This window comes from Oncorhynchus nerka, linkage group LG24 (genome assembly GCF_034236695.1).
Source record: "Oncorhynchus nerka isolate Pitt River linkage group LG24, Oner_Uvic_2.0, whole genome shotgun sequence".
Lineage (NCBI taxonomy): Eukaryota > Metazoa > Chordata > Actinopteri > Salmoniformes > Salmonidae > Oncorhynchus > Oncorhynchus nerka.
In genome coordinates, this window is record NC_088419.1 from 34994439 (window position 1) to 35009420 (window position 14982).

At 45.0% G+C, this 14982-nt stretch overlaps 1 long non-coding RNA gene across 1 annotated transcript; it reads left to right on the top strand.

Moving 5' to 3' along the window:
- The first annotated feature begins 3594 nt into the window (after positions 1-3594).
- Positions 3595-4677, top strand: LOC135564387 (uncharacterized). The gene is made up of 2 exons (XR_010460977.1): positions 3595-4231; positions 4466-4677. It is a non-coding gene; the product is annotated as an uncharacterized LOC135564387 (long non-coding RNA).
- Positions 4678-14982: the final 10305 nt, after the last annotated feature.

The window sequence follows — 14982 nt, forward strand, 5'->3', positions numbered from 1 at the left end:
GTGCATTCATTCAAGCAGAAAAAACATGTTGACTTACCCTGCTTGTAGATAAACACCAATGCCATCCTCCTCTCTTTCATGTTAACGAAACAGTCTATGACTCCGTCTAACAGTACACGTTTAGTTTTTGTTGTCATATGCTACCGGGCTAAAATGCTTGCTCGCTAGCCTAACTTCCTTTCATGGGCAACGATTAGCCAGCCAGTCGACATTAGCCTACTACATCTAGGCTACATGTTGAACTTCCATCCTCTCAGGCCAGGGGCACAACAACGTATGAGTTAATGGTTGGATCACAATCGTCGTTATAATCATTAGCCAGTGCAGAGAATTAAGTAAAACCACAAGTCTAAATTCCTATCTCCATCCATGGCTAATTTAGGAAAGGGCCAATTTTAACTAGCTACAGTGCCTTGCGAAAGTATTCGGCCCCCTTGAACTTTGCGACCTTTTGCCACATTTCAGGCTTCAAACATAAAGACTACGGTATTTTTTTGTGAAGAATCAACAACAAGTGGGACACAGTCATGAAGTGGAACGACATTTATTGAAAATTTCAAACTTTTTTAACAAATCAAAAACTGAAAAATTGGGCGTGCAAAATTATTCAGCCCCTTTACTTTCAGTGCAGCAAACTCTCCAGAAGTTCAGTGAGGATCTCTGAATGATCCAATGTTGACCTAAATGACTAATGATGATAAATACAATCCACCTGTGTGTAATCAAGTCTCTGTATAAATGCCCCTCCACTGTGATAGTCTCAGAGGTCCGTTAAAAGTGCAGAGAGCATCATGAAGAACAAGGAACACACCAGGTAGGTCTGAGATACTGTTGTGAAGAAGTTTAAAGCCGGATTTGGATACAAAAAGATTTCCCAAGCTTTAAACATCCCAAGGAGCACTGTGCAAGCGATAATATTGAAATGGAAGGAGTATCAGACCACTGCAAATCTACCAAGACCTGGCCGTCCCTCTAAACTTTCAGCTCATACAAGGAGAAGACTGATCAGAGATGCAGCCAAGAGGTCCATGATCACTCTGGATGAACTGCAGAGATCTACAGCTGAGGTGGGAGACTCTGTCCATAGGACAACAATCAGTCGTATATTGCACAAATCTGGCCTTTATGGAAGAGTGGCAAGAAGAAAGCCATTTCTTAAAGATATCCATAAAAAGTGTTGTTTAAAGTTTGCCACAAGCCACCTGGGAGACACACCAAACATGTGGAAGAAGGTGCTCTGGTCAGATGAAACCAAAATGGAACTTTTTGGTAACAATGCAAAATGTTATGTTTGGCGTAAAGGCAACACAGCTCATCACCCTGAACACACCATCCCCACTGTCAAACATGGTGGTGGCAGCATCATGGTTTGGGCCTGCTTTTCTTCAGCAGGGACAGGGAAGATGGTTAAAATTGATGGGAAGATGGATGGAGCCAAATACAGGACCATTCTGGAAGAAAACCTGATGGAGTCTGCAAAAGACCTGAGACTGGGACGGAGATTTGTCTTCCAACAAGACAATGATCCAAAACATAAAGCAAAATCTACAATGGAATGGTTCAAAAATAAACATATCCAGGTGTTAGAATGGCCAAGTCAAAGTCCAGACCTGAATCCAATCGAGAATCTGTGGAAAGAACTGAAAACTGCTGTTCACAAATGCTCTCCGTCCAACCTCACTGAGCTCGAGCTGTTTTGCAAGGAGGAATGGGAAAAAATTTCACTCTCGATGTGCAAAACTGATAGAGACATACCCCAAGCGACTTACAGCTGTAATCGCAGCAAAAGGTGGCGCTACAAAGTATTAACTTAAGGGGGCTGAATAATTTTGCACGCCAAATTTTTCAGTTTTTGATTTGTTAAAAAAGTTTGAAATATCCAATAAATGTCGTTCCACTTCATGATTGTGTCCCACTTGTTGTTGATTCTTCACAAAAAAATACAGTTTTATATCTTCATGTTTGAAGCCTGAAATGTGGCAAAAGGTCGCAAAGTTCAAGGGGGCCGAATACTTTCGCAAGGCACTGTAGCTAGACAACGGAGGACAACAATAAGATGCAGCAATTCAAGTTTTCTTACATTTTGCTCTCAATGTGATATGATTGGTGTGAAGCCAAATCCAAACTGGCTTTCCTTGACATGTTTGTTTGTTCCGCCAGGACCATTCACATTTGAGCTCGCTCAGTTTAGCTCAATGCTGATTGGCTATTATTTGATACTTTTTTTTATCAAGGGAGGCAAAACGCTTGTTGGCTTCACTTGCATTCAATGCTACACGCGGCAACAATGTCCTACTCTTATTGACCAGACAGTATGGGCTACACAGACAGAGACACTGAGGCGCTGCTCGCTCTGATGCTTTCTCCAGTGAGATACATTCAGCCTCTTGCGAATTGAACAAAATTATGATATACATAGAGACGAAAGACAAATCATTTGATATGTCATTTAAAAAAAAATATTGGTACATTTTTGGTAAATCCTGGCTTCCCTTGGCATCCATCAAAGTGATAGCTGGTGCAGACGGAACATCCATCCAATCCAGCAGCGTCTGCTAGAAGTAGGCCATGTGATTTAGCTTGCTCTGGACTCCAGAGAAGAGACATGATATATGCCTAGTTGATATTGGCTGGACGTTCATCTCCAAATGCAGGTGTAACACGCAATTTATTTCTGTAGCCTATCTGAAAATGCATCACCTGTTCATGGCTGTAACGACAGGCTACCTTTGCGTAGCTATCATGCGTGCGTGCGCGTGTTCCCGGGGTCACCACATTTTGTACCACTCCTTTTTGGAGGTCACAGGTCAGAAAGTTTGAAAACCACTGGGATACAGGATAGTGGCAACAAAGGGAGTTTGGATATAGTAATGGTAGGCTACAGTATTTCGGACAAAGCTGGTTGGTCAATGTTAGTAAGTACAGCCTTTCCTCATCAGATTGTGCTGCTTGCCCCTCTTGTAATAATTGCTCAACGAGTCTGTGACCGCGGTTGCAGATTTATTTTTTTCCCGGGGGTGCCCTTTGTTCTGTTTGAGAACATGCCCCCTAAATGGTCTGTGCACGGCCGTGACCGCAGGCATGAAGAGAGTCGGAAGGAGGGAAGGGAAGGAGAACTGGAGAGCGAGATTCAAAAGTGGGACTGGATCTGTGGATCTGCTCTGAGAGCACCAGTGGAATCAAAAACAGATTGGGGTCATTTGATGCGACGTGATTTGATTTGTGATTGGTACAAGGTCTCCCGGAAATTGGTGTGCGTGGGCTGTCTCCGAGACACCCCCTGTCACCACGGCGGTGAGATATGGCGAGGGCCATGCAATGTGTCACATCATCAATGACCTTTTTGGAATTAATGTTTGTAGTGTTGGTCCTGAGGAGCATTATTCAAAACAGTGACAAGCAGGCTAGTGCACAGCAAGAGACGAACAACACAGTGTTAAATGCACAAGTAATGAATTGTCACCATTTGTCACCAAGGTGCTATTCAAAACAGTGACAAGCAGGCTAGTTTACAGCAAGGGACAGACAGTAGGGTTGGAGACGCACATTTCTGTCGCCATTTGTCACCAAGGCACGGTGAGTGTTCATTATTAAGCTGTCTTTTTTTATTTTAAGGGGTTAACCTCTGTCTTAGTTTACTCTCCAGATGCACACAGAGTACATTAACTAGGCCTTAAAGTGTCCATCGTGACATTCTGTAAGGCTGTGATCAATGACAATCCTAATAGCAGACCTGGGTTCAAATATACAGTAAGTGTATACTCAAAAAATGTGGGGTTCAACAAGGGTTCTTCTAAGATCCTCAAAGCTCTTTGAAGAACCTTAGAGTTCTTGGCACTGAACGTGGCCCCCAGTAGGTTCTTCCAAGAACCCAATAGGAGGTGGGGTTCATCAAGGAACCTCCTTAGTTGGTGGGGGTTCTTGCAGGAACCTAACTGCCCAACTGAAACATTTAGGTGCGGGCACTTCACTGAAAAACGTAAAGATCGCTTCAATTTAAGGTAAGGTTTGTCCTTTGTATGAGCTACATTTCTATTGTTTAATGATGATACCATCTATCTTTTCATATTTGTGCCAATCTTTCAAAAACAGAAAATGGACACAAGTCAATGGATATCAATCAACAAAGAGGTAAGAATATTTTGAAGCCTGGCTGTATTGAGTGCAGATGACTAAACTGCTCACCTTTGTGTCTGTGTCTGCAGGTATGAAGATGAGGAGGCATACAAAGGTATGTCAATAGGTGTTGGTATGTTATTATGCAGATCACATTTACCATATTCCTCTCTTACCTCTCCAATGAATATCCCATAGGCCTCTACATTATGGACATGGTATGTGTATGAAAACCATTATCAAAACCGTTGTTTTCATTCCCATTTCCCACAAAAAAACAAGGTGTGAATACTGTAGTGTGGATGTTTTATTAATCATCTGTATAATGACTATTCTTTGGGATTCACAGACTTCACCCTCCCTACACCTCTGATGAATATAACAGGAAACCTGTTTGATCACCATGCTCTGCTAAATCATTCTGGCTTTGGATACGGAGAACATCAACACGTTAACATCAACACGCCATTGGACTTGGGGCTCTGCTGGGAGTTTACCTCATATTTAGATTTCTTTATTCTGCTTTGCCACTAAAATCATAATAAACCCTGAGAACTAAAATACCGTGTTATTGTTGTTATTGTTATGCATATTAGTATTAATATTAATAATAGTAATAGGGGAGGGGAGGGGGGGTAGTTCAAAATGAACCCCAAAAGGTTCTTTGAGGATCCATTAAAAGGGGTTCTTTAAAGAACTTATAGGGGTTCCCCCACAGTTTCAATTTGAAGAACCCCTGATGGACACTCTAGGAACCTTTGCTTTTTAGAGTGTATTGGAGTAATTGTTATTTAATTCTATTAAGCTATTTATTTTTGTATTTTCAAATAATGTGGCCCAAATCAACTACAATTTTCAAAGAATTTCCTATAAATTGAGTACTATTTCAAAATACTTTTTTCAAATACTATTTTCAAATACCTGGGTTAAATGCATGGGATTGTAGTTGAGTATTTTCAAAGACTTTTCAAGTGTATTTCTAAATACATTCCAAAAAAATCGAAATACTTACTTACCAAATGTCTTTGAAAGTAATTGAAATACCCTAAATAGTATTTGAACCTAGGTCTGCCTAATAGCCTCAAAAAAAGCAGTCCCCTTCAACATGCTATCATGCCCAGTCTCCATCTTTGTCTCCATTACCATAGTACCATGCTGAGTTCCTGAGCCCTGGTAGTACCTCCTCCCCCTTCACACATGCATACTATCGTCCTGCTATCGCCGTAGCCTACTAGTGTATTCCTGAGCCCCAGATAGCTAGCCAACGCTAGGCCATTGATTTCTCCAGGACCAATTAGCCTAGCGTCAAAGATCTCACTCAGAAGGTTCAGGACAGTGGGGGATTCACTCTCTTTAATCACACATCAATGCTAGCCCCGGAGCGACACACACACACGTTCACACACACACGCACACACACGCACACACATCAATGCTATCCCCGGAGCAATCCTCGATCTCTCTCTTCTGTTTATCCTCGGCAACCCGAAGCCAAGTCGCTATCGATTGGGCAGCGCTAGCGGGGATAGTACTATCACTGGCCACTGCTCCTCGCGGCTGTGTGTGTGTGTTTATGTGTGTGCGTCTGTGGCTTAGAGACAGTTGGACAGAAACCCTGAGTGATGATTTCCTCATAAACTGTCATTGATTTTATGACAGTGTGATCATGGCCACGGTGGTGACGGTAATGCCATCTCTCTAGATCTCTGTCCCAGTGGCACCGTATTCATGCACTAGGCACTGGTTAAAGGCAGTGCACTAGGTAGGCGGATAGGGTGGCATTCGGGACGCAACATAGATCTCCTTCCCTGTTAGAGAAGACTGGAGGAATGATCCTCTCACCCGTTACCACTGACCTCTCTGAAGGCCTATGGTGTGTGTGTGATCGGATTATTACGCAATACCTCTAAGCAGATCTCCAGTTGCTAGCCATTAACTCATGCAGGTTAGTGAAATGGTTTGCGTGTTTTCACATTGATTTAGTATTTTAGGAACCATTAAATGGTTGATGGCTTACATCAGTGGGTGACCAATGACTACATTTGAGCCTGTGGTCTTGCTGTGGTCTGGCCGTTCATAACCACAGTTTCAAAGGCGCTTCTATTTAACCTCTTTTATCTCTACCAATCATATCGCTTTCGCCCCTCTCCCCCTCACTCTCTCCTCATTGTAAAATGTTCTTACATGTTAGTGAGCTGTTTTAGAGTGTGTCGGATGGCAGTCTTTGAGCAGTATTACTTGACAAGAGAGCAAAACAGGTTTTTATACTGTAATTCTCGTCTAGCCTTTGATTATCTCTGATTGGCACTATCCCACATCGTAAAGCAAGAGAAATGAGGAATAGGTTGACTGCAGTGTTTTAATCCCATAATCCATTGGAGAGGAGCTCAGGGATGACTACTGTTTGATTACCTCATCACTAGGCCTAGTCCAGAGGGTCTGGCCGCTCAGATCAGAGAGATAGAGTTTCTCTGTAGGTTCTGCAGGGCATTCAGACCCCTCAACTTTTTACACATTTTGTTAGGTTACAGCCTTCTTCTAAAATAGTTTTGTTTTCAATCTACACACAATACCACATAATAACAAAACAAAAACAGTTTTCCTTTTGTTGTTGCTAATTTATAAAAGATCAAATGGAAATATCACAATTACGTAAGTATTCAGACTCTGTACTCAGTAATTTGTTGAAGCACCTTTGGCAGTGATTACAGCCTCGAGTCTTCTTGGGTATGATGCTACAAGCTTGGCATACCTGTATTTGGGAAGTTTCTCCAATTCTTCTCTGTAGATTCTCTCAAGCTCTGTCAGGTTGAATGGGGAGTGTCACTGCACAGCTATTTTCAGGTCTCTCCAGAGATGTTAGATCGGGTTCAAGTCCAGGTTCTGGCTGGGCCACTCAAGGACATTCAGAGACATGTCCCGAAGCCATTTCTGCATTGTCTTGGCTGTGTGCTTAGGGTTGTTGTCCTGTGGAAGGTGAACCTTCTCCCCAGTCTGAGGTCCTGAGATCAGGTTTTCTTCAAGGATCTCTCTGTACTTTGCTCCATTCATCTTTCCCTCGATCCTGACTAGTCTCCCAGTCCCTGCCACTGAAAAACATCCCCACAGCATAATGTTGCCACCACCATGCTTCACCGTAGGGATGGTGGCAGTTTTCCTCCAGACATGACGATTGGCATTCAGGCCAAAGAGTTCAATCTTGGTTTCATCAGACCAGAGAATCTTGTTTCTCATGGTCTGAGAGTTTTTAGGTGCCTTTTGGAAAACTCCAAGCAGGCTGCATGTGCCTTTCACTGAGGAGTGGCTTCCGTCTGGCCACTCTACCAAAAAGGCTTGATTGGTGGAGTGCTGCAGAGATGTTTGTCCTTCTGGAAGGATCTCCCTTCTCCACAGAGAAACTCTATAACTCTATCAGAGTGACCATCGGGTTTTTGGGGACCTTCAATGCTGCAGAAATGGTTTGGTACCCTTACCCAGATCTGTGCCTCGACACAATCCTGTCTCGGAGCTCTACGGACAATTCCTTCGACCTCATGACTTGGTTTTTGCTCTGACATATACTGTCAACCTTGGGACCTTATATAGACAGGAGGTTTGTGCCTTTCCAAATCATGTCCAATGAATTGAATTGACCACAGATAGACTCCAATCAAGTTGTAGAAACATCTCAAGGATGATCAATGGAAACAGGATGGACCTGAGCTCAATTTCGAGTCTCATAGCAAAGGGTCTGAATATTTCTGTAAATATTTTTTTTAAATACATTTGCAAACATTTCTATAAACTTGTTTTCTATTTGTCATTATGGGGTATCGTGTGTAGATTGATGAAGAAATACCTTAATTTAATCCATTTTAGAATAAGGCTGTAATGTAACAAAATTTGGAAAAAGTCAAGGGGTCTGAATACTTTCCGAACACACTGTACATGCTGTTTGTGTGCCTGCATGTGTGTCTGAAAAGTAAAGCAAGGCGATGGGAAGGGAAAGGGGATATCTAGTAAGTTGCACAACTGAATGGAAAATGTTTCTTCCACATTTAACCCAACCCCTCTGAATCAGAAAGGTGCGGGGGGGGGGCTGCCTTAATCACCGTCCATGTCATCGGCGCCTGTGGAGCAGTTGTTGGTGGTTAACTGCCTTTCTCAAGGGCTGAACAGCAGATTTTACCACTTTTCCGGCTCGTGGATTCGAAGCAGTGGACTTTCGGATACTGGCCCAATGCTCTTAACCAAAAGGCTACCTGCCGCCCCGTGGGTGTGTGTCTGTGTGTGTCAGAGTAGCCCGTCCTCAGTCGAGGCAGTGTGTGTGTTATTTTAGGAGGCTGGGTTGCAGCAGGTGTCTCTGTACCTTGGCTGAGCCACCATGGATCTGGCAAGGTCGGAGTGGGCCGGAACGTGTGTGTGTGTGTTCTCTGGCAGGGTATGTGTGGTTCTGAGGTTGGCCGAGGCGGAACGTGGGAAGGAAGCGGGACAAAGAGGGCCAGAAAGCCAAGAGAGGGGGGCAGAGAGAGAGAGGGGAGAGGGGGAAGAGAGAGAGAGAGCGATAGCGTGAGAGAGAGAGAGCTATAGAGGGAGAGAGAGAGAGAGAGAGAGAGCGATAGAGCGATAGAGGGAGAGAGGGCGGAAGAGGGAGAGAGAGAGCGATAGAGGGAGAGAGAGAGCTATAGAGGGAGAGAGAGAGAGAGAGAGAGCGATAGAGGGAGAGAGGGTGGAAGAGGGAGAGAGAGAGCGATAGAGGGAGGGAGAGAGAGAGAGAGCGATAGAGGGAGGGAGAGAGAGCGATAGAGGGAGGGAGAGAGAGAGAGCGATAGAGGGAGAGAAAGCCTAGGAGACACAGATGGTCCCGTGAAGGGCTAGGACTTCCTGAGGTCGCGAGCTGCCTCTCAACTTCCTGGGGGCGTCATCTCTGCCAAGCCAATAAGAACCTTCCTCTCACCTTCTGACACCTTGTCGTTCTGGAAACACAGCTCATTCATCACCTAGTGTCACTGCATCCTGGTCATGACAAACAACTTTGTTGCATAATAACAACCTTGTCAGAATAGTAAGGACGACACAATTCACAAGTTTCCAAACAAAACTCTTTCCCTAACACTTTCTCAGTCTTGATCCTTCTCTCTGTTTCTCTCTCTCAATCTCGATGTCTCTCTATCTAAATGCTCCTTTACTACTGATGTATTTGGAAGGGTGTTCTGGTAGAAATCCCCTAGAGATAAGACAAGAGATATACATTAAAGCTAACCCCATCCTTCTGTATCATAGACCTGAAGATTATTTCTGGTGCAGTCTTACATAAGACTCGATGCCAAGCAGGCACCTGATTCTGAGACATAAATTGCAAACATACAGCTAACCCTGCCTTCGAAACTTTACATAACCCAGTCCTGAATAGAGACTGTGCTACATAAGACACTATGCCAAGCAGGCACCTGTGGACCTGTGAAATCATTGAGTGATTATTATTACATCATCTCCCCTGCATGATCTATGATCCTCTCCTTAATCCCCTCCCCTGTGTGTGTGTGTGTGTGTGTGTGTGTGTGTGTGTGTGTGTGTGTGTGTGTGTGTGTGTGTGTGTGTGTGTGTGTGTGTGTGTGTGTGTGTAAAACCATAATCTCCTACAACAGATGGCTCTTTCCCCTCCGTGCCAGCCCTGCACAATCTGGTGGGCACTGGTGGGCACACATAAAATGCCCCCATACGTAACAGAGCCAGAGGGACGGAGGCCAATTCCCATTCCCATGCCCTGTGCCACTCTGTGCTGACCGGATTTACCCAGAAAATCCAGAGGCAAAAACACACACACACCCATACACCCCTAGTAGAGATGGATGACGCATGGTTGTCATGATTGTGTGGTGCGGTGGAAAGGCATGGCTCGGAAGCACGCATCTTTAGCTCCGCTGATTGCTTCTGTCCCCACGGGTTTGGCCAATTAGCACACATGCCCCAAATCGTACTTCCCTGATTCCTCTACAGAAACGAAGAGAACAAAAGATTTTTAAAAAATTGCTGCCTAAAAATGTGCAAGAATGTTCTTCAGAAGAAATAATAGCCTTGATGTACGCTAAACAAACAGAAACTTATAAACCATTCTAGGAGAGTGGTGTTTACATTCTGCCTATGTCAGACAATGAAATGGAGGCATTTGATTGGTTTATTGGGACTATTCTTGCATGTTTACTCATGGGGAATAACACTTGATGTCTTTTTCATTGGGAGTAGCTGCTGTTCCCCCGTGTTGAAAAGCCATTTGTTGTGTTGTATTGACACTACGCAGATTGTGTTGGTTCCCTGCGCCTCCTTGGGCCTAGCAGCTCAACGTGTCCACAGCTATGAGTTACAGATTAATCACACTGCTTTAACGTCTCACTATTCCCTGCTGAGATGGCGCTAAAGTTACACAGAGAGAGAGGGGAGAGAGAGAGAGAGACAGCAGGGGGAAGAGGGAGGTAGGGAGCAAGAGAGAGAGAGAGAGAGAGAGAGAGAAAGAGAGAGAGAGGGGGGATAGAGAGAGAGAGGGGGATAGAGAGAGAGAGAGAGAGAGAGAGAGAGAGAGAGAGAGAGAGAGAGAGAGAGAGAGAGAGAGAGAGAGAGAGCTGTGTTAAGCATCTTTCCACGCTCCTCAGCTATAGCGCCATGAGGGGGCCTGGCACACTTCTGGTACCCACCTACAACTAGCTACCGTACTAACCTAACCTCCTCTTCCCTCTTATCTTCTTCTTCTGTTCCCCCCTTCTCCTCCACCCCCTCCTCTTCCATCTCTCAAGCTCATCACCTTCCTCCCCCTCACCTCTCCCTCCACCTCATCCTCTTCCTCCTCCACCACCTCACCTCCTCCTCCAGTTCACCTCCGAACTCTTCTTTCACTTCCTGACCTCTCCTTCCCCCTCACCTCCTCCTCCGGTTCACCCCCGAACTCTTCTTTCACTTCCTGACCTCTCCGTCCACCTCACCTCCTCCTCCGGTTCACTCCGAACTCTTCTTTCACTTCCTGACCTCTCCGTCCACCTCACCTCCTCCTCCGGTTCACCCCCGAACTCTTGTTTCACTTCCTGACCTCTCCTTCCACCTCACCTCCTCCTCCTGTTCACCCGAACTCTTCTTTCACTTCCTGACCTCTCCTTCCACCTCACCTCCTCCTCCAGTTCACCCCCGAACTCTTCTTTCACTTCCTGACCTCTCCTTCCACCTCACCTCCTCCTCCAGTTCACCCCAAACTCTTCTTTCACTTCCTGACCTCTCCTTCCACCTCACCTCCTCCTCCAGTTCACCCCTGAACTCTTCTTTCACTTCCTGACCTCTCCTTCCACCTCACCTCCTCCTCCAGTTCACCCCTGAACTCTTCTTTCACTTCCTGACCTCTCCTTCCACCTCACCTCCTCCTCCAGTTCACCCCGAACTCTTCTTTCACTTCCTGACCTCTCCTTCCACCTCGCCTCCTCCTCCTCTAATCACGACTGAGCGGCACGACCCCCGCCAGGCGACTGCTCCTTTCGTGCCCACACACAGGCACACACAACTACCGCCTGGCGCGGCGTAGGCATCAATCCGTCAGCGAGCGTGTCACACAAATTTCAGTCAACCCTGTCTGCCTGAATTATTTCTGGGAGCAGCAAGGGCTTGTACTGCTACAACCCCCACAGTCCCCCTGGTAGAGTGCTCACACACTACAGCACAGGGCCCCCTGCTAGTCATAAGCGGACGCACGCGATCACACTGTCACTCCAGCCTCTGGAGGGCATTTAGCGACTCCAGTCCTCACTCATCTGTCTTTTAGCGCCGCCCCAATAAAGAGACAAAAGAGGGATGGGATGCCTTCTGATGCTCAGGGGAGCGTGGACTAGAGAAGTATTGTGTGTGTGTGTGTGTGTGTGTGTGTGTGTGTGTGTGTGTGTGTGTGTGTGTGTGTGTGTGTGTTCCCAGTAAGAGCCCGTTCCAGACAGTAGTGGAGGAGTATATACAGGCATCAACAAAAGGATAACCTTAAGTTTGGCCCTAAGGAAGAAGTTATTTTTCAGAGGGATTCTAAAGAGCTTTGGTTAATACACAGAAAGTCTTGATTTTTAGACAACTTGGTCCAACCTTATATCCAGAACACCTATTTTTTTGTCACACAGCGTTATTACGGTGCCTACTGTATATAGCTGTAAAAGGCTGTCTAGTGTCCAGAGCTCTTAACACATAGGAGACGATGGCATAATGGTTTGGCTGTTGAATATTTTTTGAACAAAACAAGGGGAAAAAGGACTCGAGAGAGAAAAAAGGACACAAGAGAGAACACTAGATGATGATGGTTTGATGGGCTGTTCATTGACCTGAGGGTTATTTTAAGTCATGACAGTAATCATCGTCCTCCCAATGCGCCATCTGGAATGCTGACAGCTGATTGGTCAGGTGACCCCACTCCGAGCCCCAGCGACCCAATGACTGACAAGGATACACCTGAGGGTGCCAGGCGCCCAATATGGCTTCGTCTAACATGGCACCCTATTCCTTATATAGTGCACTACTTTCTTTCCAGAGCCAATTGGGTAGTAGTGCACTATATAGGGTATAGGGTGCCGAATCTGTCTCTATAATTATTATTTTAAAGTCATCCATACCTCATAGGCCTATCTGCATTAAAGCTGGAATCCGTAACGGTGAAACGTCCGTTTGCGATACCAAGAAAGACGTTACTTCAAACAACGAACAATGTTTTCTTCCCACGAACATCGTTGCACCAAGACTACGATTTCCTTTTCACCGCTTTATGCTGGTGGCTCATTTCCTCAAAACAAGAACAAGAACAAATGTGCCTAGGGAGACCAGTGGCACTGTTTCTCCTATGGACGATCTCAGCTTCAACCCAGGATAGGCCTATCTCATCTATGGGAAGTAAAATAACATGCCCTGCAATCTCTGCTCTTAAATTCAATTGTTCCGGTAGTGTAGTGATTTGGGCGCCAGCCCTAAGTGAGGCTGTCTTCTTCATGTGTGTGTGTGTTAGTGTGTGTGTGTGTGTGTGTGTGTGTGTGTGTGTTAGTGTGTGTGTTAGTGTGTGTGTTAGTGTGTGTGTGTGTGTGTGTGTGTGTGTGTGTGTGTGTGTGTTAGTGTGTGTGTGTGTGTTAGTGTGTGTGTGTGTGTGTTTGTGTGTGTGTGTGTGTTAGTGTGTGTGTGTGTGTGTGTGTGTGTGTGTGTGTGTGTGTGTGTGTGTGTTAGTGTGTTAGTGTGTGTGTGTGTGTGTGTGTGTGTGTGTGTGTGTGTGTGTGTGTGTGTGTGTGTGTGTGTGTGTGTGTGTGTGTGTGTGTGTGTGTGTGTGTTAGTGTGTGTGTGTGTGTGTGTGTGTGTGTGTGTGTGTGTGTGTGTGTGTGTGTGTGTGTGTGCGTGCGCGTGCGTGCGTTTTGCCTCCTGCCATAAGACAACCAGCACAAAGAGGAGGCGGCAGGCGGCACGCTCCAAACAGGATTTTCCACTCGTAAACAAAATGAGATTATTTTTTGGGGGGGGAGGCATTGAGATGATTCCATTCCAGGCACTCACATTGTGTCTCAACGAAACCAGGACAATAAACACATTATATCTAAGAAACTGAAAATAGAGAATATGAATGGGTCCACTGTTTATTCATTTCTATTGATATTTTTCATTCTTCTTCATTCTTATTATTATATTAGGCTTATATGATTTAATACACGGGCAAGGCAGTAGCACTATCAGGTGACAACATACACAACAACACATGCTCCTACTGTAGCTTATATGATTTAATACACGGGCATGGCAGTAGCACTATCAGGTGACAACATACACAACAACACATGCTCCTACTGTAGCTTATATGATTTAATACACGGGCAAGGCAGTAGCACTATCAGGTGACAACATACACAACAACACATGCTCCTACTGTAGCTTATATGATTTAATACACGGGCATGGCAGTAGCACTATCAGGTGACAACACACACAACAACACATGCTCCTACTGTAGCTTATATGATTTAATACACGGGCATGGCAGTAGCACTATCAGGTGACAACACACACAACAACACATGCTCCTACTGTAGCTTATATGATTTAATACACGGGCATGGCAGTAGCACTATCAGGTGACAACACACACCACAACACATGCTCCTACTGTAGCTTATATGATTTAATACACGGGCATGGCAGTAGCACTATCAGGTGACAACACACACCACAACACATGCTCCTACTGTAGCTTATATGATTTAATACACGGGCATGGCAGTAGCACTATCAGGTGACAACATACACAACAACACATGCTCCTACTGTAGCTTATATGATTTAATACACGGGCATGGCAGTAGCACTATCAGGTGACAACACACACAACAACACATGCTCCTACTGTAGCTTATATGATTTAATACATGGGCATGGCAGTAGCACTATCAGGTGACAACACACACAGCAACACATGCTCCTACTGTAGCTTATATGATTTAAAACACGGGCATGGCAGTAGCACTATCAGGTGACAACACACACCACAACACATGCTCCTACTGTAGCTTATATGATTTAATACACGGGCATGGCAGTAGCACTATCAGGTGACAACATACACAACAACACATGCTCCTACTGTAGCTTATATGATTTAATACACGGGCATGGCAGTAGCACTATCAGGTGACAACACACACAACAACACATGCTCCTACTGTAGCTTATATGATTTAATACATGGGCATGGCAGTAGCACTATCAGGTGACAACACACACAACAACACATGCTCCTACTGTAGCTTATATGATTTAATACACGGGCATGGCAGTAGCACTATCAGGTGACAACACACACCACAACACATGCTCCTACTGTAGCTTATATGATTTAATACACGG